Source organism: Camellia sinensis, chromosome 13 (assembly GCF_055761805.1).
Source record: "Camellia sinensis isolate YWXY chromosome 13, ASM5576180v1, whole genome shotgun sequence".
Lineage (NCBI taxonomy): Eukaryota > Viridiplantae > Streptophyta > Magnoliopsida > Ericales > Theaceae > Camellia > Camellia sinensis.
The window spans coordinates 101,581,354-101,606,608 of NC_138973.1; the positions used below are offsets into that span (position 1 = coordinate 101,581,354).

At 44.6% G+C, this 25,255-nt stretch overlaps 1 pseudogene; it reads left to right on the plus strand.

Moving 5' to 3' along the window:
• Positions 1-831: 831 nt before the first annotated feature.
• LOC114264347 (mitochondrial carnitine/acylcarnitine carrier-like protein pseudogene) lies at positions 832-24,610 on the plus strand (annotated as a pseudogene).
• The last annotated feature ends 645 nt before the right edge of the window (positions 24,611-25,255 follow it).

A 25,255-nucleotide genomic window follows, 5' to 3' on the forward strand; every position in this document is an offset into this window, starting at 1 on the left:
AATGTTGTTGTCCACAAACTCATATCAAGCACCGCTCAACCCGATCAATGTCTACCAACTTTTCCAAAGCCCATTTTGTAACAGTCTCTCCTGAACTAGTAACAGATGTGGAAGCACAGTATTGGATGCAACCCGGTTGGGCTGAAGTGCCTTCAACTCCATAACAAGTTTCTACAATTGAGACCCACTTTGAAGAAGTACTCCAAGAGAGGCCATATGTGGTCTACCTTGAAACCAGTTTAGCTTGGCACTAACCCTGCCTTCCCACTTCTTTTCGACTTCACTGGCCATGAATAAATGAATGAAATTAAGCTGTCTATTGCCTAGCTTGTTCTTGTTATAGAACAATATAAGCATGGAATTACCAAAATATCCTAATTTGTCCATAGGCAAGAGAGAATCTTCTTAGACTAATGTGGGAATATATGTGATTGTAGACAAGTATTGGCAGAATGCGGACCTGGCGTGGCGGTAAAACTACCTCCTTGGTGACCTGGTGGTCACGCGTTCGAGTCGCAAAAACAATCTCTCCGCTTGTGAGAGTAAGGCTGCGTACATTAATTACCCTTTCCCAAACCCCGCTTAAGCGGGAATTTCGTGCACTGATAATTCTGCTTCACCGGCGGGCGGCAGCCTCGCCTTGGCCGCCCGCCGGACCTCTACACATGCCTTCACTCCATCTCTTCCCTCTCTTCTTGGAGAATTGCAGCCACTTGATCCTCCATTTGGTCAATGATCTGAGACCATTTAGTTGTTGATTGCTCTGTCTCTCTCCAGCGAATTGGAGGGAAGAGAAAGGTTGAGATTAGCTCTCTAGTTCGCGTCTCACCCACCCACGTCTCTCTCTCTCTCTGTTATATATCTGAGTGAAATTCAGTCTCGACCAACCACCACTGTAGTTTGTCGCATCCGACTTCTCTCTCATCAATCTTTTATGTATATTTGTGTTTGTTGTCCTTACATTTCACTTCTACAAACCTCATTTGCATCCAAGTCCTCTCTTTTCTGTTCTGGGTTTCCATCACAATGACACACTGATTCAATACCTAATTGCATGGTAGAGAGAGAGAGGGAGTTCGGTTCGATCTTGTTCTTTTCCTTGCAATTTCAACCCGCGTCAAGAAAAATCGGCTACGATGGGTGACGTAGCCAAGGACCTAGTTGCTGGGACTGTTGGTGGGGCAGCGCAGTTGATTGTTGGACACCTCTTTGATACGATCAAGGTCAAACTCCAAAGCCAACCCACACCATACCCAGGTCAACCTCTGAAATACTCGGGTGCTATGGATGCTGTCAGAAAAACGATAGCATCAGAAGGCCCAAGTGGTCTGTACAAAGCAGATAATTGCTGGGGCTGGGGCTGGAGTTGCCGTCTCTTTTTTGGCTTGCCCCACTGAATTGATCAAGTGCAGGTTGCAAGCACAGAGTGCTCTAGCAGATTCTGGTTCAGCTGCCGTGGCAGTGAAGTATGCAGGACCAATGGACGTGGCAAGGCATGTTCTCCGATCAGAAGGCGGTATGAGAGGTCTCTTCAAGGGCTTAATTCCCACTATGGCACGAGAGGTTCCTGGAAATGCTGCACTGTTTGGCGTCTACGAAGCCCTGAAGCAGTACCTTGTAGGAGGGCAAGACACATCCAAGTTGGGAAGAGGTTCTTTGATTATAGCAGGAGGCTTGGCTGGAGCTTCCTTCTGGGTTTCTGTCTACCCAACCGATGTTGTCAAGAGCGTAATTCAAGTTGATGATTACAAAAATCCCAAGTTTTCTGGCTCGATTGATGCTTTTAGAAAGATTGTGGCCTCGGAGGGAGTGAAAGGCTTGTACAAGGTTTTTGGACCTGCCATGGCTCGAAGTGTTCCAGCAAATGCAGATTCATCTCATATTTCCACTTTCAAACCCACAATCCTTTTTTTAATCAACCCACTCCCTCTCTCTACTCAAGGACATCCACCACTTTGTCCACTTTCCAACCCTTTACTTCACATTTTGCATCCCACTCACAGATTCACACACCATCACTGGTTTTTCAAACCATTATTTTATTTTTTATCTTTTCTTTTTGAACATTACACCATCGCCCCCAACATCCTCCACTCAAAAATATTCTCTCTTTTCTTTATCTATTTTTTATTCTTATTATTATTATTAAACACAACAAAACAAAAACAACACCAAACACATTCCACATCTCACACTCTTTGTTTTATTTCTGTTGGGATTAAACCCGATCACTATTTTACACCACAACCCAAAACAACCAAAAAAAAAAAAAAAAACAACCTTCCTCATCCACAGGCGGGATTTTTCTTCTCTACTCTGCCGCCGGTCTCTTCTTCTTGCCTCCGTCTTGCGCGGCCCTTGATGGTGTTGCCTCCGTGTTTCCCACGCCACCGAGCACGTTCACTCCCCGCTGCTCCTCCACTGCAGCATATGGCGGATCTCCAAATCGGAACATCACGGTGGCCTTCCGCTTCAGCTTCTTGTTTTCCGCTTTCAGCACACATATCTCTGCTCGCGCATCCTTATACATGCGCTGGAGCAAAGCCAGTTGGGCATTTAACTGCTGCACCTCATTTGTCCTACTCTGCAGCTAGTGCGACAAGTTTGTGACCGCAGTCATGGTTTCAACACATGACTTCAATGTATACTGATTCGCCTCAATATCTGATTGCGCTGCCATTCTTTGCTCCACAGACCGCATAGGAAAGGTCAACAGAGCAAACTCAAGGGCGCTTGGTTGAGGTTCACGGGCAACCGCCCCAGTTACCTCTCTTGTAGACTCGTTGAGGTCGGGAAAGAGAGTGAGCAGACTACGGGACGAAGAGGCCATGTTATGGGTTGCTGAGTGTTTCAGAGAAGGGTTGGTTACAGAGTGTTACAGAGTATCTCTCTCAAGACAACGAAGAGTTTCTCAGAGGTTTTTTAGCCAGTTTTTTGTCTTAGCCTCTGCCTCAGCCTCAGCATCCGTCTTGGTTAAATAGCCAAGGCAGACACGCGCATCGCGCGCCACTTGATGCCAGACGACAAAACGGGCGCGCAAGCCAATGTGGTAACGCGCCTCGCCATCATGTCCAGCACATCTTTTTATGACTTGGGCTCGCCTTTTGATGGCATGCCTTTTTATGGATTGGGCACGCCTTTTGATGGCACGCCTTTTGAAAGATTGGGCACACCTTTTGAGGGTGCGACTTTTTAAGGGTCCGACAAGACTCTGTAAACTGTCCCGACATTGATTCCGGTTAGCTCCTTCATGGGTTCAACAAGACTCTGTAAACTGTCCCAACATCGATTCCGGTTAGTTTCTACAAGGCTCCAGCAAGACTCCGTAAACTGTCACAACAACTGTCACAACATTGTCTGCTACAACGGTCCGACATGACCCCATAAACTGTCTTCTACATCGGTCCGACACGAGCCAGTGTCTTCTACATCGGTCTGCCATAACCATACTGTCTTCTACAACGGTCTGACACGACCATACAGTGTCTCCTATCCATTTTTTATTTTTCAGATTATTTTCTTGTTTTGTTACTCTCTCCAAACTCAAGTTGGTTAGTTCCTATCCCCCTTGAGTTTGCGGGAGGCTGTTAAAACCTACCATCACCTACTCCACCTACTACACCTACCACCACCTACTACCACCTACTACACACCTACCACTACCACCTACTACCACCTACTCCACTACATCTCCTATATAAGGAGCCCCTCACCATTTGTAATAAATAACATACATCAATCAATAATACATCAATATATACATAATTGATTATCTCTCTCTCTCCCTAAACATCAATTATTACATCAATTTTGTGGAACCACTAAGTTTTCTAAACAAGAAGCAGGGTAATACAAACAAACTGCAAGAGACAGTAGTATTACACAATTGTCGTTTGGTAATAAGTACTTTTACACAATTGCCATTTGATAACATTTTCAGCTTACTGCTTTTGTTTACAGAAAATAGTAAGCTATGTTTATGTTTATTTTTGATAAAAATGAAAACAGAAAAAAAAAAATTTGGTACATGCACTTGTTTACAAACTTGTTTCGAAAACAAGTGAGGGGGGTGGCCATAAGTGATTGTTGGCAGGAGGTGATTGATGACGGCCGCAGATGGTGGCCAGAGCTGGTTACTGGCCATAGGAGGTGATGGTTGAAGGTGATTACTAGAGGAGGTTGGGGATATGGTGATGAGCAAGGGGTGGTTGCTGGAAGGGGTGGGAGAAAGAGCAATAAATAATTTTTTCTTTTAATTAAGAAAAAATAACTTCTTCATTTTTGTTACAATAATTTTGTAAAATTATAAAGTATTTATAATTTCTTAGATAAAAAAATAGACACTTACAGTTTTCAAAATTTTTATAAACAAAAACTATGAACATATTATCAAATGGGCATTATTTTGAGTTAGAGATAATCACTTTCTGCTACAGAGGGAGGGTTTCTAGCCTGACTCAACAGTTAAGCCCCCAAGATCCAAGACTAGAAAAATATATTTCGTACCTAAAGTCCCAAAAAATAGACAAATACATAAAATCTTCTTGTCTAAAGATTCAAAAAGAAGAAGAAGAAAAAAAATCTCATTCTGAGTTGCTCATGTACACTCTCAATTGAGAGATCATGAGCAATCATTGTCAAAAGCAGGATTAATTATTATTGTCTAGTCTGATTTAATTGTTAATTTATTTTATGATGGGCCTTTTATTGTATCAATATTGTGTTTGATGGTATTAAGTTTGTCTGTATGCGTTTGTTCAACTTTCTTACATAGCTGATAATTTAAACTAATTCTTTTAATATTTTTTGTACGGGGAGCAAATATTCCGGCAAGCCCGTATTCCTTTCTTCCGAGCTCCGTCGATGTCCGATCACCTGCGAGCAAGTAATGGTGAGCTACCCGGCGGTGTGTGGCCGGAAAAACCCTCCGACGGTCAAGTTAGCACACACCTTAGGATGGATAGAGAGAAGGGAGAGAGTGTTTGAGTGTAAGAAATCCTTACAGATGTGTTCGTCCTGCGTATGGGGGGCGCAGACATGCTTTTATACCTTCTGAGCCCCATATCCACTCCCAGTCATCTCCTGACACGTGGCTCTGCTATCCCAGCTGTCAGCATAAACCATGCCATTCACCACCTAACCTCAACTGCCTGACTTCACAGCTGGAGCTCGGCAGCCGAGCTGCTCTACCTCGGCCATGTCATGCTTCAAACCCATGCGCCTAGCCGGACAAACACATGAAGGACCGGGCTAGGCGGCATCTCGAAAAAGCCTAGCCCGGGCACCTCCTTTGGTTGGCCTTATTGCCGGTCAATCAACTACCTCGGCTGATCGCGCCTTTCCGGGCGCCGGTCTCTCGGTCTGTCTAGTTTCGACCATCCTCGGACCGAGCATCCTGGTCTGACCGGTCACTTCCTGGCCGAGCGGTTTCTGTACGGTCCGGGGTGGCACACACACTCAGTCCAACTCTGCCCGGCCCAAGTTCTGGCAGCCCATTTCCGGGCGGATAGTTGATCAGCTCGGGCCCATACACCATTGGGCCCTCAACCAGTTCGGCCGTCACCTCGGCCCAACTCCAGATCATAAATTACCCTCTCAATTGCCTCTTAATTCCGTCCGCGAAAGCGTGACTGGGATTACTCACTTCGACCGAGATAACATTTCTCCGGTCTTCAAGACGCCGAACCTCGTCCGGGCTAGTTGACATAATTGTCTGCAAACTTGCCCGGTTATATTCCCCGGCTGACATCTTTTCTCCAGAAGTAGCTCGGCCGGCTCTTCGCCTCTTCAACCCGTCGTTTCAGTCCTGACGTCGCCATAAATAGGGACACGTGGCGGGCTGCCATTGGTCATCGGGCAGCCAACCCGCCGCCCGTGCCAGAGTTTTGAATTTTGGCGGCCTCTTTCGCCTATGTATACTCGCCCCCCACCATTCCATTTGTTCCTACTGCTGCCTCCATTTGTGACGATTCTGAAGCTCAAGCTCGACTGTCATTCTTCGTGATTGTGGGATTAGGCCCTCCCCTTTTTTGGTAAGTCATCCCACCTTTATTCTGTTGCCATTTTCTTTTATTTTACACACATTAGGGTACAAAAACGTAGCATTTAGGGCAAAGGCCATAGAATCCGTCCCAAACCCCCCCACTATTCTTGGTGTTCTTCGTCTTCCTGAAGAACGCTGAAGAACTGGGGTGAACCGGGCTCTGGGCCTTCTTTTGATCCAAAAAACCAACCAAACCGGGCAAACAACATGTTTGTTTCAACCCCAGCAAAAACCGAGATAACAAAAGGACTTGGCCGTTCAACCGGGCTAACATCTGGTCCGCTTGGGCAACCGGGCTCCTTAGATAGAATAGACAACCGAGGTGGTTTGGCACCCTTAATGACCGAGCTAAAATCCAGCACCTTTCGCGCGACCGCGCTAACACTTAACACTTGCCATCCTTTTCCTGCAGAGTCCAAGGGGACCACTGTCATTCCTGAGGCTCTCAGGACCGGGCAACATCCAATACCCAGAGCCAAACCCCTCAGCCGGGATACACTAAGCCGGCCAAAAATGGGGAAACTCCGCTTTCTAGTGGATACTCCGGCCGCGCTCGCCGCTTTCAGAGAGGAGTACGGCGTCCCGGCCGACGTCCATCTCGAGCTGGCCGAAGAAGAGACCACGCCTTGGGGTAGGGAGGAATGCCCCTTCACCGTGCTGTCTATTGTCGAAGGGGGCCTTCGTTTCCCGCTCAACCCTCTTATAACCGAGTTCCTCCGCCGCACCGGGCTGGCACCCACACAGGTGTCCACCAACACTTATAGAATAATCAACGGCGTTCACGAATTGAACAAACGGCTAGGCACCAACTTAGGCCTAGCCGAGATATTGAGGCAATACACAATGGGCCACACCGGTGACGGCCTAGCTTACTACTTGAAAATAAGACCGGGCAAGGAAAAAATCGTAACCGGCACCCCGGATAAAGATATGCACGACGATGATTTTTTCTGGGTGTCCGGCAATTACGAAACAGTCGAGGTGCCGGGCTAGTTCATAAGCAAGGACTTCGGTTCTTCATGTAAGCCACTCAAACTTGCTCGGTGAACTTAATTCTTTAGTTTAACTAACCGGTTTCCCTGTTTCTTTTGCAGCTATCCAAGCCTTGCAAGCCAACTACCAATTCCCCAACGTCGAAGCAATTCGGGCCGTGCTTAGGTACCGTCACCGGGATTGCAACGATTTACTCGGCTATACCCCGACGTACAGGTATTCTGCCCCGCGCCGGAGTAGAGTAACCGACTTCCTCAGAGCTCCTTCGCCACCTCCAGATCCAACCCTACCCGACGTCCCGCTAATCCGGCTGACCGAGGAGCAAGAGATGGCCAAACGCAGCAGAATCAAGAATCTTCTCACCGCCACCTCCGCCGAGCTGCCGAGCGTTGTAACCCGGTCGCCAGCCGCCGGCCAATCCAGTAGCGCTGTGGTCGCCCTTGCCACTTCATCCGCCGGGCAATCCAGCCGAGAACCCTCTGCAAGGCGCGCCGGGAAGAGAGCTCGGGCAGACCCGTCCGCCGAGCTAGTCACCGAGCTTACCACCGAGCACCCAACAGACGCGCCCGCGCCAGTGCCGGCCTGGCGCCCACATTTGAAGCACCGGGGTCAAGATATCCCGACAACGGCTTCGATCAAGGCTGACAAAGAGCATCTGCTCGCCTTCGATCTGTCCAAAGCCCTGCTACTACCGAGCGACGTGGTCGGCAGCGACCACGTTCCTGACACTCGGTTAGTCAAATCGTCAGTGAAGTCTATGGCTAGGGTAAGTCGACGTTTTTCTGAAAATTTCACAAGTGTTTGCCCGGTTCCGTTTCTAATCAACTTCTCTTTTTGCAGGCCATTCAAAAACAACATCTGGTTTTGGAGCGCATCCACCGGCTCAGGCAGAAAGCCAACGACACGGCCAGCCAGGTCGAGAGCCTTCAAGCAGAGCTCGGCCGGGCTAAGGCTTCACTTGAGATGGCCAACACTGATAATAACAGGCTGCTCGGTCAACTGAATGCAGCCGAGAAAAAACAAAGCGAGCTCCAGACCGAGGTGGATACCTTGAAGAAGTCGGAGAAAAAAGCTTGCCGGGCTGCCAACAACGCGGGTTTCAACGAGGCCGAGAAGAATTACAAGAAGCAAGTCTTTGCAACACAAGACATATACTTCAAGGCTGGCTGGAAATCCGCTTGCGAACAGCTCGGCCAGGGCTCTGACACCGACGTTTTTGCCAACCCTCCCAAAGCTTCACTACCGGTCTACCTCGTGCCATATGCCAACGATGTTTTCAGCGCTTTACAGGCTGAGGCCGAGGAGGGACTTGAAGATGGGGACGGGGAGACAGATTCTGAGGAAGAAGTGGCCGAGGTGCAAGAGCAGCCCGGCAATGAGGAGCCCGGTGCCCAAGATACCGGTCCAGCCATTGACCTTGAGGCCGGCGAGGACGAATTCACACATCTATCCCCTCTAGTTTAATTTTCTTCTCTTTTGTATTTTTGCTTTCAACACTGCTGATGTAACCGGGCTTGGTCCCCACCTTTTGTAATGAATTTCTTATCAATGAAAATTTCAAATTTTTGCCTAGTGTTTGCACGGTATTTCCTCTTCAGCAAAATATCTCGGTAAAAATCAACCGGAATGCATAAGTACTTAGGCAGAACGAAACAACAAACTCTTGAACCGGAATAATCATCTCGGTTGGAACCAAGTCAAACAAATCAACTCTTCCAACCGGAGTACCTCATCTCGGTTGGGAATCCAAAGTTGGACAAGACACCAACTCATCCAACCGGAGTACATCATCTCAGTTGGGAATCCAAAGTTGGACAAGACACCAACTCATCCAACCGGAGTACATCATCTCGGTTGGGAATCCAAAGTTGGACAAGACACCAACTCTTCCAACCGGAGTACATCATCTCGGTTGGGAATCCAAAGTTGGAGAAGACACCAACTCTTCCAACCGGAGTACATCATCTCGGTTGGGAATCCAAAGTTGGACAAGACACCAACTCTTCCAACCGGAGTACATCATGTCGGTTGGGAATCCGAAGTTGGACAAAACACCAACTCTTCCAACCGGAGTACATCATCTCGGTTGGGAATCCAAAGTTGGACAAAACACCAACTCTTCCAACCGGAGTACATCATCTCGGCCCGTAACATTAAAACAATAATCCAAGTGCTAAATCAAAATTACTTCTATAATTTGACAAAAAGAATTACATTCTGCTTTGCAAGCCAAAAAAAATTTCTTTACAAAAAGAGGAAAGTAAAAGCTTAAAAATAATACAATTTCAAGTTGGCCGCATTCCATGGCCGGGGTATGGCTCTTCCTTCTAGATCCTCCAAGTGGTAAGCCCCCTTGCCAGCCAGACCAGTGATCTTGTAGGGTCCTTCCCAATTTGCGCCTAGTTTGCCTTCTCCTGGCACTAGGGTGTTGCCCATAATCTTCCTCAAAACCCAATCTCCAACTTTGAACGGTCTGGGGTGCACTGTCTTGTTATACTTCTTGGAGAGCTCTTGTTGGTGGGCGGCCACATGGATGAGGGCTTTCTCCCGGCGCTCTTCCGCTAGGTCGAGCTCCAAGGCAATAGCCTCGGCATTTAGCTCGGGCTCGAAACTTTCGCTTCTAAGGGTGGGCATTCCAACTTCCAAAGGTATGACCGCCTCCATGCCATAAGCCAAAGCAAATGGAGTTTCCCCGGTCGAACGTCGCGGGGTTGTTCGGTATGCCCAAAGGACGCTAGGTAATTCTTCAGCCCATTTGCCCTTAGCCTTTTCCAGCCGTTTCTTCAACCCATCTAGTATAGTCTTGTTTGATGCTTCGGCTTGACCATTGGACTGCGGGTAGGCCGGGGTGGAGTTGTAGAATTCTATCTTCAAATCTTCACAAAATCCTCTGAATAGGCGGCCGTCAAACTGGGTGCCGTTGTCAGAGATCAAAATCTTGGGGACGCCAAACCGCGTGACCACGTTCTGCCAGACAAATCGCTTCACGTCTTTCTCTTTGATGGTTGCCAAGGGCTCAGCTTCAACCCACTTTGTGAAGTAATCTGTGGCCGCGATGAAGAATTTTCGGTTGCCCGGTGCTGTTGGTAGCGGTCCCACTATATCTAGCCCCCACATGGTGAAAGGCCAAGGACTGGTGAGGGGAAGAAGTTCCCTGGCAGGCTGGTGGATCTGATGGGCGAATTTCTGGCATTTTTCGCACTTGCGGACATATTTTTGCGCATCGGCCTGCATGCACGGCCACCAGTATCCCTGCGAAATAGCTCGGTAGGCTAGGGACATGCCCCCTATGTGGCTGCCACAAATGCCTTCATGAATTTCAAACAAGAAGGCCCCCACACGATTCGGGTGCACGCACTTGAGATAAGGACCGGTGAAGGACTTCTTATACAACGCGCCAGATGGAGAGAGCCAAAACCGCTCTGACTTCACCCGGATTTTGTGTGCTTCTTTCTTGTCTGTTGGAAGAGTCCGGTCTCTGAGGAACAAGATCAAGGGGTCCATCCAAGAAGGACCAAGCTCGGCGCAGAGTACATCCGTCTGCCCGGCGTTTTCAATGCTCGGCCGCGGAAGAAAGTCAATCAACAGGGGGTTTGGAGACGTACTATCTACCATGGAAGCGAGGCCGGCGAGTTCATCAGCCCGGCTGTTTTCTTCCCGGCCAATCCGTTGGACTCTGATTGCCTCAAACTGCTTGATATGGTCCCTGACCAGAGCTTGGTACTTCGCCATCCTATCGTCCTTCGCTTCATAAATCCCTGAAACTTGGTTAACCACAAGCTGGGAATCACTGTATACCAGGAGCTCGACAGCCTTCATTTGAATTGCGCTCTTGAGCCCGGCGAGAAGCGCCTCGTACTCAGCCTCGTTGTTAGACGCCGGGAAGCCAAGTGTGATAGAATGCTCAATGGTTAGGCCATCCGGGGATATAAGAACAATACCTAGGCCGGCACCATGGCGATTGGACGCTCCATCAACAAAACGCTTCCACATGTCCCCCACAAAAAGCTTCCAGCAGTCAGATGGGTCCTGAGAGTTGCGAAGGGCAGTGGGATCACAACTGCTCGGCTGTGCGGTGTCAAGTTTGGTGTTGACCGGTTCAAATTCAGTGCCCCTTGGTGATTCGACACCGGACTCAGCAAGTTGGTCTGTAATGCTCAAGTCCGTAGGCGAATCGTCAGGTTGCGGTAAGAAGCCGGCCGCAGGTTCTGAGCTCTCTGGAACCATTCCTTCCCCCCTTGATGATTCGGCACCGGACTCAGCAAATTGGTTCAGAATGCCCAAGTCCGTAGGCGAATCATCAAGTTCTGAGCTGTGTGGAACCATTCCTTCCCCCCTTGGTGATGCGGTACCGGACAGAGTGGATGGGTTGGTGATACACAACTCCGTCATCGCATCGCCGGGTGGTATGACCGTGCAAACTGAGGGAATGTCGATGGTGCGCACTAACTCCGGGGCGCTTCCTTCTTCAACTGGTTGTTCCTCGGTTGGCAATGCGTGCGTCTCATCATCTGCCTCGGCAATGTCGACCGGGCCTACCGGATGAGTGCTAGGTGAGAACTCGGCAACAAAATCGGCCAAGGTTTGGGCTTTGATTGCGGTGCGCGGCTGGAACTTCACATCGAACTGTCCCAACTCGACCGCCCATTTTAAAATTCGGCCTGAAAAGTCAGCGCGTTCAAACAAGGCCTTGAGGGGAAACTCGGTCAGTACGACGATGGTATGGGCGTGAAAATAATGTGCCAATTTCCTCGAAGCCATCATTAGTGCCAACGCAAGCTTTTCCAACGGCAAATACCTCGTCTAAGCCGGCAGCAAGGTCTTACTTACGTAAAAAATTGGGAGGTGCTTGATTCCTTCAGCCCGGACTAACACCGCACTTACTGCGTGCTGGGAGACGGCAAGGTAAAGGTAGAGTTCCTCACCTGGCTCTGGTGTAACCAACAGTGGCGGAGAAGACAAATAATCCTTAAGCTCGGCCAAAGCTCGATCACACTCGTCATCCCATGAGAACTTTGACTTCAATGCTTGAAAGAAAGGGCGGCAGCGATCTGATGACCGGCTTATAAATCGATTAAGCGCGGCGGCCATCCCGGCCAGATGCTGCACGTCCTTAGCCGAGCTGGGCTGTTTCAATTCTTGCACGGCTCTGAGCTGAGTAGGGTCTGCTTTGATGCCTCGGTTCGTGACTAAGAATCCCAAAAATTTCCCGGATCCCACGCCAAAGGCACACTTCGAGGCGTTCAAGCGCAGCTTGTGTTTCTTCAGAATGGCGAACATCTTGGCTAAGTCAGACAAATGGTTTGCCTCATGTTGGCTCTTTACCACCATATCATCGATGTAAGCCTCCATTGTCCGGCCGAGCAAAGGAGCGAACATTTTGGTCACCATCCTCTGAAAGGTTGCCCCGGCGTTTTTCAAACCAAAGGGCATAACTCGATAGCAGAAGAGTCCCCTTGGAGTCGTGAAAGAGGTGATCTCTTGGTCAGGCCCATGCATGGCAATCTGGTGATAGCCGCGGTACGCATCCAAGAAACTGAGCCGATTGTGTCCAGCCGTCAAATCCACTAGCTGGTCAATGCGCGGCAAAGGGAAGCTGTCTTTTGGACAAGCTCGGTTGACTGTCTTGTAGTCGACACAGACTCGCCACTTTCTATTCTTCTTAGGCACCACTACCGTGTTGGAAATCCACCGAGGGTAGTGCACTTCCTGTATTGCTCGTGCCTCAAGCAAGTTCTTTACCTCCTCTGCTACTACCTCGGCGTGATGCAGCGCCGATCTCCTTGTTCGCTGGATGACTGGCTTTGCTCCAGGGAAGACATTGAGGTGATGGCAGATAAAGCTTGGGTCAATGCCAGGCATATCGTAGGGCGACCATGCAAAGACTTCTATATTCGCCATCAAAAACTCAATCATCTCGGTTCTCTCCATAGCCGAGAGACTTGAACCGAGCAAAAAGAATCTGTCCGGCTGCTCGGCATCAATCCGCACCTTAACCAATTCTTCAACAGCCTTGTCTTCGGCTTTGGTGCCAACATCATCCAAGACACTCCGGTCCTCCGGTCCCTCGATCATTTGAACGAATCCTTTGGCAGCCCGGCTTCCGTTGACCGCCACGAAGCATTGCTTGGACATGACCTGATCACCCCAAATCTCCTCGATTGCCCCCATAGCCGAGGGGAATCTCATCACCTGGTGGTAGGTCGATGCTACGGCTTGCATGGCGTGAAGCCATCCTCTTCCAAGGATAAGGTTGTATGTTGAAGGCACTTGTAGCACCCAAAACTCCACTTGCTTGACCACGGATCCTGCTTTGACCGGCAGGATAATCTTTCCCAATGGCCACTCCGGCTACGAGTTAAATCCGACCAGTGGCGAAGTGGCCGGAGCCAAGTCTGTCTCACGGAGTTTGAGCTTTTTGAACGCATCATAATACATGATCTCGACCGAGCTTCCCTGATCGATCAAGATCCGTCTAACATCAAATTCTTTGACGCGTAGTGTTACTACAAGAGCATCGTTGTGCGGCGTCTGGATACGCTCTAAATCCCTTGAGGTGAAACTAATCACGTCTTTCTCTTCTGTCTTCCCCCTTTTGATGGCAGGCTGTACTGACAAAACTTCCCTCATATGCTCTGCCTTCTTGATCATGCCCCGGAGTTCGCAAACACGCTCCGGTTCCACGATGCCGTGGATGACATTAATAACTCCTTGTGGGGGTGCATCTCGGTCATCCTGTCCCCTGGGATCGACCGGAGCCTGATTTGGTTTCACGCCGCCATCGATGTAAAGGTCCAGATGCCCGGCCGCAACCAGTTCTTCCAAGTGTTGTCGCAAAGGCAAACAATCCTCAGTCCGGTGGCCCCTCTCCCGGTGAAACGTACAACGATACCGCGGATTGTAGCCCTTTTGTCCATCGCCCAACTTAGCAGGAAACCGGACATACTCCTTGTCTCGGATTTCACTAAGTATGCGATAGATTGGAATCTTGAAGACCGTGGTTATGCCAGTCCTCGCCTTCATTCTCCTGTTTGCGTCCTCAACGTCATCTCGGGGGTAATCGTCCCGGTCATTCCGACGTCCTCTACCCCGGTTTTTACGATTTGAACCTCGGTCTGATTCCTCTGCTCGGTCATTTGAGCGGCTGGACTCTTGCCCAACTGCGTGCACTTTGCCTGTTGTCTTCTTGTCTGCTCCGACCGGAGTGGCCTTCACGGTGGAAGCTGACGCGTCATCCTCTACTCGGATGTGCTCATTGATGCGCTGCATGAGCTGGCCCATGGAGGTCGGCTGGTGCATGGTAAGCGAGTCCCGCAGTCTATGTCCGACCGGGAGACCACACTTATATTGCGTGATTGCAAGGTTGACCAGGCAATCCAGGATCTCGTTGAAGGTTTCCCAATACCTTGAATTGTATGCCTTCAGTGTGTCGCACGGTTCCATCTTGACACTCAGCAAGTGATCGACTTCCTTTGGAGTTTTTGTGTTGGTTTTGAAGCACGTAACAAACGCCTCGGCTAACTGATGCCACCTTTGTATGCTTCCTTCCGGCAGCCTCTCGAACCACTTTAAGCCTAGCTCGCCTAAACTTGACGGGAAGATTAGGCACATAAGTCTGTCATTGCGCCGATGTCCAGCCATAACCTGTCGGAAGTGGCTCACATGCATGTACGGATCGGTTTTTCCGTCGTAAAGTGTGAACTTGGGCTGGTGGAAGCTTGCCGGAAGCGGTGTTGTTTCTATTTCCAGGGAAAAAGGAGTGGCACTCAGCCTAGCCAAGTCCATATCTTCAAAGAGTGGCACTGCTTGGCGGGGCGGAGGCATTCCGACCTCCTCGCTGGCGTCAACCCCGTAGGACAGCCGCTGGAAAGCTGGTATTCTCTGAGCCTCGCGCCGGCGAGCACGCTCCTTTAATACCGCCCGTAGATCCTCTGACTGAGCAGAATAAGAGTATCTCGACGTCGTCGCCGGACGTGAGGGTTTGTAGGTGCTGTCTTGCGCGCTAGACTTTTCTGCATGCACGTCGGAATCACCAACCTGGTAACTCCTGGTGATGGAAATGGACTGAGTACGTCGCTGACTCTGATCGCCTGTCCGGCGGGATGGGGTGCGCTCACTGTGGTCTCCCACTCCAGCTACACCTTTCCCTTTGACATGCCGCTTAAGATCCTCCATCTCCGCCGCCATCCGCCTGATGACAGCGTCTTGGTCCCTTAACTTGTTTTCCAGTCGCCTGGAGTGCGAGTCTCTCCTCCGCCGGTGACCGTCTGGACTCCGTGAATGACCATGACTCCTTCCGCGCTTATCCCGCGCGTCTCCTGACTGTCCTCCAGTGGGCGTCCCCAAGTCAGCCATTGGATGGACGGCAGGAGGTCCCTCTCTCCTTCGGGTATACTCCGGGGTGGCTCCGTCGATGGCGGACAACGGAAACTCGTCGTTGTTCGCCATGGACGGCGATCAGACAAGCCTGGAAGACAAGGTTTTGTCTGAAAACTTCCCACAGACGGCGCCAATTGTACGGGGAGCAAATATTCCGGCAAGCCCGTATTCCTTTCTTCCAAGCTCCGTCGATGTCCGATCACCTGCGAGCAAGTAATGGTGAGCTACCCGGCGGTGTGTGGCCGGAAAAACCCTCCGACGGTCAAGTTAGCACACACCTTAGGATGGATAGAGAGAAGGGAGAGAGTGTTTGAGTGTAAGAAATCCTTACAGATGTGTTCGTCCTGCGTATGGGGGGCGCAGACATGCTTTTATACCTTCTGAGCCCCATATCCACTCCCAGTCATCTCCTGACACGTGGCTCTGCTATCCCATCTGTCAGCATAAACCATGCCATTCACCACCTAACCTCAACTGCCTGACTTCACAGCTGGAGCTCGGCAGCCGAGCTGCTCTACCTCGGCCATGTCATGCTTCAAACCCATGCGCCTAGCCGGACAAACACATGAAGGACCGGGCTAGGCGGCATCTCGAAAAAGCCTAGCCCGGGCACCTCCTTTGGTTGGCCTTCTTGCCGGTCAATCAACTACCTCGGCTGATCGCGCCTTTCCGGGCGCCGGTCTCTCGGTCTGTCTGGTTTCGACCATCCTCGGACCGACCATCCTGGTCTGACCGGTCACTTCCTGGCCGAGCGGTTTCTGTACGGTCCGGGGTGGCACACACACTCAGTCCAACTCTGCCCGGCCCAAGTTCTGGCAGCCCATTTCCGGGCGGATAGTTGATCAGCTCGGGCCCATACACCGTTGGGCCCTTAACCAGTTCGGCCGTCACCTCGGCCCAACTCCAGATCATAAATTACCCTCTCATTTTTATAAATATTTTTCTACTCTTTGATATAAAATAAAAAAAGGCCTCAATCATGAATAGTGAAAACATGTTTTTCTATAGCCTAAATTATAAATCTTATTCTTTATTAATTACTGACAGGTCCCACTTATTAGACTCAATCACGCGTAGGTCCTGTTCATATTTGCAACTAAGATTAGTCTTGTCCTATCTATTGTTTTTTTTTTTTTAACCCTTACTTTTTATATTTTTTATCTGAATTTTGTATTTGTTTGTGTTGCCCCAAAAAAAAGTTTTATGCTCTCTCTCTCTCTCTCTCTCTCTCTCTCTCTCTCGTGTCCCTTCAATGCGGTTAGTACCATTCTACTCACACCACCGTCTTCCTTCTCTCTCGTGCCCCTTCAATGCGGTTAGTACCATTCTACTCACACCACCGTCTTCCTCCTCCCTTGATGTCGTCGTCGCTAACACAACTGTTCCGCTCACACCGTTATCATCACCATGCTGTCATTACTGGATCTACCATCTTCAACATCACCATCGTTGTTGCAATTTTTCACCGATTTACTATCTTTGACATCACCATCACTTCTAGAATCTATTATCTTCGACATCGCCACTGTCACCATCCTCCTCTATCACCAATCTATTGTCTTCGACTTTGAACTTCACCAATGGATTCAGATCTAGGTGTTTTCAATGTCGATCTACTATCTTTGAGGATGATCACAGATCGGGTTTGGGACGGATTTATAGAAATCCGTCCCTGCCCCGTATCATATTGAGGGCGGGCAAATTGAGGGTAGCGGAAACGGGGCGGGTTAATTTTGTAAGTTGAAAAATAAAACTATTAATAAAAATTATAGACTATGTAGTATATTACGAATAAAAATTTATACTTGATGAAAATTATATTATATAAAATAGAAAATAAATTAATAAAATTTAAAATTTTAGTGTTTTAACTTTATTATAATGAAAAATAAATAAATGGGGAATTTTGTTTAAGATCTTTGATATTAAGATTTTATAAGATAAATGATATACAATATTTTCATAATAGTTAAATTCCCTCAATATTTTCACAAATAAAATTTAACTTAAAGAAATTTTGTCCAACTGAGAGAAATTTGGTCTCGACTCAGAGAAATTTCAAAATTTCTCTGTGATCATACCAAAGAAATTTTGAAATTTCTTTGTCAAAATAGAAATTTTGAAATTTCTTTGAATCGGAACTGATGTTTCTCTGAGTTGGGCGAAATTTCTCTGAGTTAGGAAAATTTTCTTTAATTAGCTAATAAAAAAAATATATATATATATATATATATATATATCTTGGACCTTTCCTACTACACAAAGTTGGAGAGGAGAGTTTCACTAATTTTCCCTAAATAAATTATATATTATATACATATAAATATATTTAATAAATATAATTGGGACGAGGTTTGGGTGGAATGAGGTAGGGGAAGTAAAACCCGTCTCCACCCCACTTCTTAACTGAGGCGAGAAAAATTCGTGCGGGGCAAGGTGGGAGATGCAGGTGCAAAATGGAACGGGAGAAACTAAACATCCCTAACTATCTTTGGCGCCAATTTGGTAGTGTACATGGTCACCGGTGATGTGGGTATTGAATTTTGACCTCACAATCAAATCGAATCTTTTTGCCGAGATCCTGGAAACTAAGCCGTAAATATGTACAAGAATAGAGAAACCCAACACTTACACGCAGAAAAAAACAAGACTAGTGGCTTGTCTATCCGGGAATACTCCGATGATTAAGTCAATCAAACAATCTCACAAAGATCTTGGCTAAACAAATAGCTCACAAGCGTACTTTGAACCCACGGGGGTGCTTACCTCTTATAATCATCAATGCCCTCACCCCTAGAAGTCTCAGCTCATAGGACTCGTAGCCTTTCTAGGATATTACTTATCAAGGACTTCTCCAATTTGGATTAGGATTAACTTTTTCAAGAGTCTTTATCTATCCAAATATAGTGCCTGTCATCATCTAGGACTCTAGTCCCTCATCCAAACATTTCGGATTTAAATGTGGTTTGACCACACCTCAGCCAATGAAAATTACTCACATGGCACCTCGGCTAACCACCTAGGTCACGTGGATAACCCAAAATTATGTCCCCACAGATGAAATCGAGACTCTCTACATAGTGTGTTGGTGAAGATTTGCATTTGTAAAACCTGTGTAACTGATCTAATGAATTTATCACTTAATTCAGTAATAAATTTATTACTTAGATTATAGGTTTGTAAGTGTTAGTGTGGGTATTTTATCAACCAGTGAGATGGCGCATCACATACAAAATGAATAAATTTATAAATGATAAATTTATCACTCACTTTGTGTGTAATTGTGTGAGAGTTTGTTTTTGTGTATTAAGTGAAAATTATAATTGGCCCTTATCTAATTTTAAAATATTTCAATTCCATTTAGCTTCTCATATTTATGAGACTATTCAAGTACCGTTTTCTCATGTACAGTTTTCTAGTTACTCCAATTTGTAACTGCAATTTTCTAATCAATTCATGCCTATGTTTGATTGCAAAAAAAAACTAAAGCAAAAACAAGTACTGATTTGAGTGATTAAAAAAAAAAAAAGCTAAAAAGAGAAAACTAAACTAAATTTCAATCTTGATTGTTGGGCTTGGTGTATTGTTGGATTATAAAAATTAAAATTAAAATTAAAAAAAAAATCAATTATTACAAAGATGGACTTATGTTATGCTAGAAAAAAATGTCTAAAGAATCGTCTGAAAATGTCGCCAAAAAATTATTGCCGGAGATCGGAGGTGATCTCTGGTGATTTGTTATGGCAATTGGAGGTAATCACCGAATGTAGGAGACAAACTGAAACTAGTTGTTGGTAGAGGAAGGGGAGTCATATCAGTGCTAAAAATAAGGATGAAGAAGATGATGGAAGGGTATTTTGGGAATAATGAAAACATAAGCCAAACTTATAGATAAATAAGTCTAGTCACTAGGACCGACCCCCATTGTTTAAAGGCTCCAATTGTGTAGGTTTAAAAATAAATAAATTAATCTTGTCTAAAGACTGAAGACAGAAAAATGAGCCTTTTAAGTAAATCTCATTGTTAAGAGGGGGAGCTATACGGGCGGGTCCTATAGGCCGGTCTGATTACCCAACATGTCCTACTCAAAAAAAATCAAATAGTGTTTTTCATTTTTACCCCTAGACTCAACACTGCAAATTTATCACTAGTTTAAACAAATTTATCACTGGTTTAAACAAATTTATCACTAATTTATCACTAGTTTAAAAAAATTTGTCACTGGTTTAAACAAATTTATCACTAGTTTCAACAGATTTATCAAGGATCTTCCCCAATATACAAAGAGAGAGAGAGAGAGAGAGAGAGAACTCGACGGCAAAAAACCTAGATCCTAGATCTAGAGGTGGAGGCGACGACGACTATAGAGGTGAAGGCGACAGTGGTCAGCAACAACGGTGGAGGTGGAGGTGGAAACAATGGTGAAAGTGAAAAAAGATGCCGGTTGAGGTCGCTGGCAATGACAACAATGGAGGCGACAATGGACGACAAAGGTGGAGATGCCGATGGTCATTGGTGGAGAAATGTGCACAGAGAGAGAGAGAGAGAGAGAGAGAGAGAGAGAGAGAGAGAAAGAGAGAGAGAGAGAGTAATAACCCTTGAAGGACAAAAAATGTTCGGATCTGAGTATAAAAATCTGAGGGCAAAAATGAAATAAATAAAAATGTTCAAGACCTATAGGTAAAAGAGTCTCTATTAAGGACCTGTTGGGTAATAACCCTTGAAAATAGGACTGGCCTATAAAAATCCTTTCTTAAGACTTATGTTCCATTTAATCTATATTTTTATTTTATTATTATTATTTTTTTTAGTATTCCATTAGGCTCTGTTTTGGATAATATGACCAAATCACCCTTCTAAACTTTTTCCATGTGTTTCCATTTTGAAACTAAGATACAATAAAAAAATAAAAATAAATAAAAAGAAAATTTTCTCATTTTAGGAACAAAATCTCTCCCTCATTCCAGGAGAAAATATCCCCCTTATTATATAGAGAAAATCTCTCTCTCACTTTAGGATAAAATCTCTCTCCCATTCTAGAATATAAAAAAAATAAAAAAAAAAGAACAAATGAAAGAAAGATTTAAATCAACACAATGCAAAGACAAAATCAGCTAATAAACAGCCCCAATATTATCAAAGAAAAAATGCATGAGCAGATAATTCAATAATACCATTTAACCTATAAATTAATGAACTACATTTAAATCAACACAACATTATCAATATTATCTTCTCATGGAACCGTACACATGAATGTGTGAACATTAACATTGAGTACGACTACCTATTTGCATTACAAAATTAATGTGGACATTCGCATCTCTATGTACACAATATGTTTGTAACCAAAATAACACATTATTATTTGTGCTAGTATGACTATTTTTTAATGTGAATATTAACATTGATTATAATTTGTGAGTAATGCATTGTTGATATTGTCATGTTATTTTGGTATTATAGAGACACTATGAACATTCACATTGCTAGTAATAACTTGTTATTGTGTACACATAACCATTGATTTAGTGGGCACTGTAGTAAATGCGATGCTGATGTGAACATTCACATCTCTATGTTGTACTATTCACATCATTAAATGTAAAATATTAAAATTTGATAATTCACAACAATAATGACTTCATTGAGTGTGAACATTCACATTCACTGAAATACTCAACAAATAAGACAAACTATAATACCATATCAATCTATCTCCAAACCTTGGTTGAATTCTATATATCACAAGACACTAATCAATTTTCACCAATTTCACAATACTTTCTACAAATTTCAACTCTTCTCAACATTTTTCATCAATTTCGAAAACACTTGCAACTCCAAGTCTCAAAAAATTATATATACACATATATCTATACTAAATACACACACACACACACAAATCAATTACCATAACGGTAAACTCATGAACATATTGGGATTTCTAGGATGAGGTTTCCATAGAATAGTCCGATCTCAAACTATAGAGCACAAGCCTTGTTGAAGTGTTAACTATGATCTAAATGAAAGCATACTGGTTTTGATGGGGAATTAAGCAAAGAAATTGAAAATTTCAAAAGAAATTGAAAATTTCAGAAGAAAATTGAAATGGTTTTGGTGAGAAAAAGAAGGGAATTGATTTTTTAAGCTTGGATTTGGTCCAATTAGAACGATAGCTATAGAACAGAGCATCGTGATACATACATATATACATATATATATATATATATATATATATATATATGGAATTTCTAGAGAGAGAATATAAATGGAAAACATAGAATAAGTATTATCAAAATAAAATAAAAGGGTATTATAGTCCCAAAAAAATTATAAATCAAGAAAAATGATTTCATGGAATAGAGGGAAAATTTGTGAAAAATCCACTTTAGCAATTGTTTAAGGCATTAAGTCCAGCGTTTTTTTTTTTTTTTAAGAGGTCCATACTTTGTGAAATAGTTTGGTGAGAAGACCTAGAAGACATTTTGTTTTTAATTTTACTCTTGACTTTTTTTATCCGTTTGACTTTTCATTGACCATCTGTTCAAATTTTTATTTATTTGTTCAAATTTTTTGTTTATATGTTGAAATTTATCTATCTGTTCAATTTTTTTTTGTTTATTTGTTCAATTTTTTTTGTCTATCTGTTTTTTTTTCTATCTAAATTTTCCATCTATTCAAATTTTTTTGTGCAAATTTTCTATCTGTCCAAAGGTTACCTATCCAATTTCTTATCTATTCAATATTTTTATCTGTACAAATTTTCATCTGTATAATTTTGATCTGTACAAATTTTGATCTTATTTTTTAGCTGTTAAATATGTTGACCTATTTATTCAATTTTTATATCTAGTCTGTTGAACCTACTTTCTCTCTATGTGTAAAACCAAACATATGAATCTGTTGAACATATCTATTTGTTGAACGTCTATATATGCAATCTATTTCATCTACATCAACAACAACACAACAACAATCAACAACTACAACAACAACAAACAAAAAACACACACACATCAAATGCATCCAAATCTGGAATGAACAACTTCAATTCCAAAGCACCAAAAAATAAATAAATAAACAGATCAAATGTATATATATATACAATGTAATATATATGTATAGATATATATATATATGAACTTCCTATTTTGCAATGAAGAAATAGACTAATTAGAATAGTAAGTTCTAATATTGCTTTTGTGTTCTTATATATAAATGGCCCTAAGCCTCATCCACCCCCACTATAAACTCATGTTTTAACAATGAACCAATATATATATACATATAATGTAATATGTACGGGGAGGAAATAATTCTCCTCGTATAATCCTGTTGACCAAGTCCACGCTCCTCCGTACGACGTCGCTTTGTCACCTGAAAACACAAACGTGAGCTAGCCGGCGGGTGTGTGCCGGAAACCTCTCCGATGCCTAAGTCAGAAAACTTGACAAATAGACAAAGCTCTATGTTCTCAGAAAGAATTGTTCAATTACCTCCTCCAAGGTGATGTTTATGGGATTTTATAAGTTTCCCGTGGCACAATCCTAGTAGGGCTTGTATTTCTCCATGCAGAGTCCTCCTAGGATTCATACTCCTAAGGATAATGCTTATCCTTTTACACCCTCCTCCACTGCTTAAACCAAGTGGGATGGTTTCCTCCATGGCCGAACTACCATTTAACCGAAATAAAAACTGGCTATGTAGAGCTACCGAGAAGGCCGAACTATCCTTAGCTCGGATTTCTCCTCCAACTCCTTATCTCGGCTTTCCCCTGTTCAACCATGGTGTGTTTAGATCAATCTTCCAAGTAGCAAGTTCTGACCGACCTAACCATAATATGTCACGACCGGACTAAATGCAAGGCCGGACTCACTTCAAACTGCCACCGGACCGGAGTTGCTTTGCACATTCTTGAACTGGAGTAACCACACCCCTCCTGGGCCGGAATAACTTCACTTCTCCTGGGCCGGAGTACCTACATCTCTACTGGGCCGAAATAACATTACGGCTTCTTACCGATTCCTTCATACTTTGGGCCGCAGGGCCCAACTCACAGCTCGGCCCAATTCTTTCCCAAAAAATTACCCTCTCATAATATATATTTATACTGTTATTAAGTGAAGGCCTAAATTGGTTTAGTGAAGCATTTTTCTTCTCATGCCACGTGGTAATTTTATATATGCTAAAATAAAAATATATATATATATATATATATATATTATTATACACAACGTAATCAAGTTTTGAACCTAAGACTTTGGATTTTATTAATAATATACTTATCACTTAAGTAACATACATATTATGATATTAAATTTTTTATTATTTATTTTTATTATTAGTTATCTAAATTGCATACATCGCGTGTGTCGCCCGCTAATATATATATATACATATGAACTTCATATTCTACTGTTGGCATGAGTTGTATTATTTCCAATTGTATTACTTTCATAAATATTTTTTTTTCCTTACATAGTTTTCCCTGTCCATATCTGTATTGACTTGGTGCCTACTCCAAGATCTCTTACGCCTATATAAGGCCTCTTGTATATTCTCTCCAAGTAATTTTTTATTAGAATAAAATTTATTACTTCATTCTTTTGTCTTGGTATCAGAGCAAGTTCCTAACCCAGTTTAGATCTTGGTTCGCTTGCTCTAAAAACCCAATCTCCAAACAAACTCTACCTTCTACATACTCCAATCATCGTGATGGATGATAATAATCAGCAAGTTGCTATAACAACTGGTGTAAACTCCAATCCTGTGGTGACTATCCAGAATGATTCCTCTGCTATTCCATTTGGAATCAAATTGAATGGTTCCAATTACACTATTTGGTCTCAGATGATGGAATTACATGCTGTCGGGCAAGGCAAGTTCGGCTACTTGACAGGTGAGACTCCTCGGGTGGACCAATCTGATCCTGGTTATGCAAAGTGGCGAAAGGAGGACGCTATTGTTAAAGGATGGTCGATGAAAACCATGGAACCTGATTTACTTGGTCTCTTTCTTGGCTTACCAACTGCGGCTGACGTTTGGGAAGGTGTTTCTCAAATGTATTATGATGGATCGGATGAATCACAGATTTACGAACTACGCTGCAAAGCCACTCGTATAAAACAAAGTGGTCGTCCGATTCCCTTGTATTTTGCTGAGCTCAAAACCGTATGGCAAGAGCTTGATTAGCGTCACCCGATTAAAATGACTTGTGCTACGGATATAAAAGTTCGTCGGGATGAAGTTGTGAAAGATCGTATCTATGATTTTCTTGCAGGATTGGACGATGGATTTGATAAAGTTCGCAGCGATTTTTTGCGAATCCAGCCACTTCCTGGCTTAGAGGAATCCTTTGCATATATCTGCCGTGAGGCTCAACGACAGACTATTATGCTCTCTTCTGCAGGTGCCATTGGTACTCCGTCTGTTGCCATGGTATCCAAATCCCCTGGCATCCCGACATCCCGAACTCCTCGTTTCTCTGATATTGAAAACAAAGATGATTTGCATTGTGTATTTTGCAATGGTACTCGACATACAGCCGATAATTGGTTTAAGAAACATGGGTTTCCTGACTGGTATTTGGAGCGTCGAAAGCAACTCAAAGCTGAGCGCACGACTAGACGTTCAAGCCATGCGAAACTTACCGACACTCTGGCTGGGGTTGCAGCAGTTGCAACCACAAGACCAACCACCCCTACTGTGCAACATTCTGGTCATCTAGCACCAGGTTTGTCCCTCATTTCTGAGCTCTCTCTCTCAGAAGACTCCCAAAAAGATGCTGCTGGAAAAGCTCTAAGCTCCTCCAAGGATCGTGACACAGGTTGGATAATC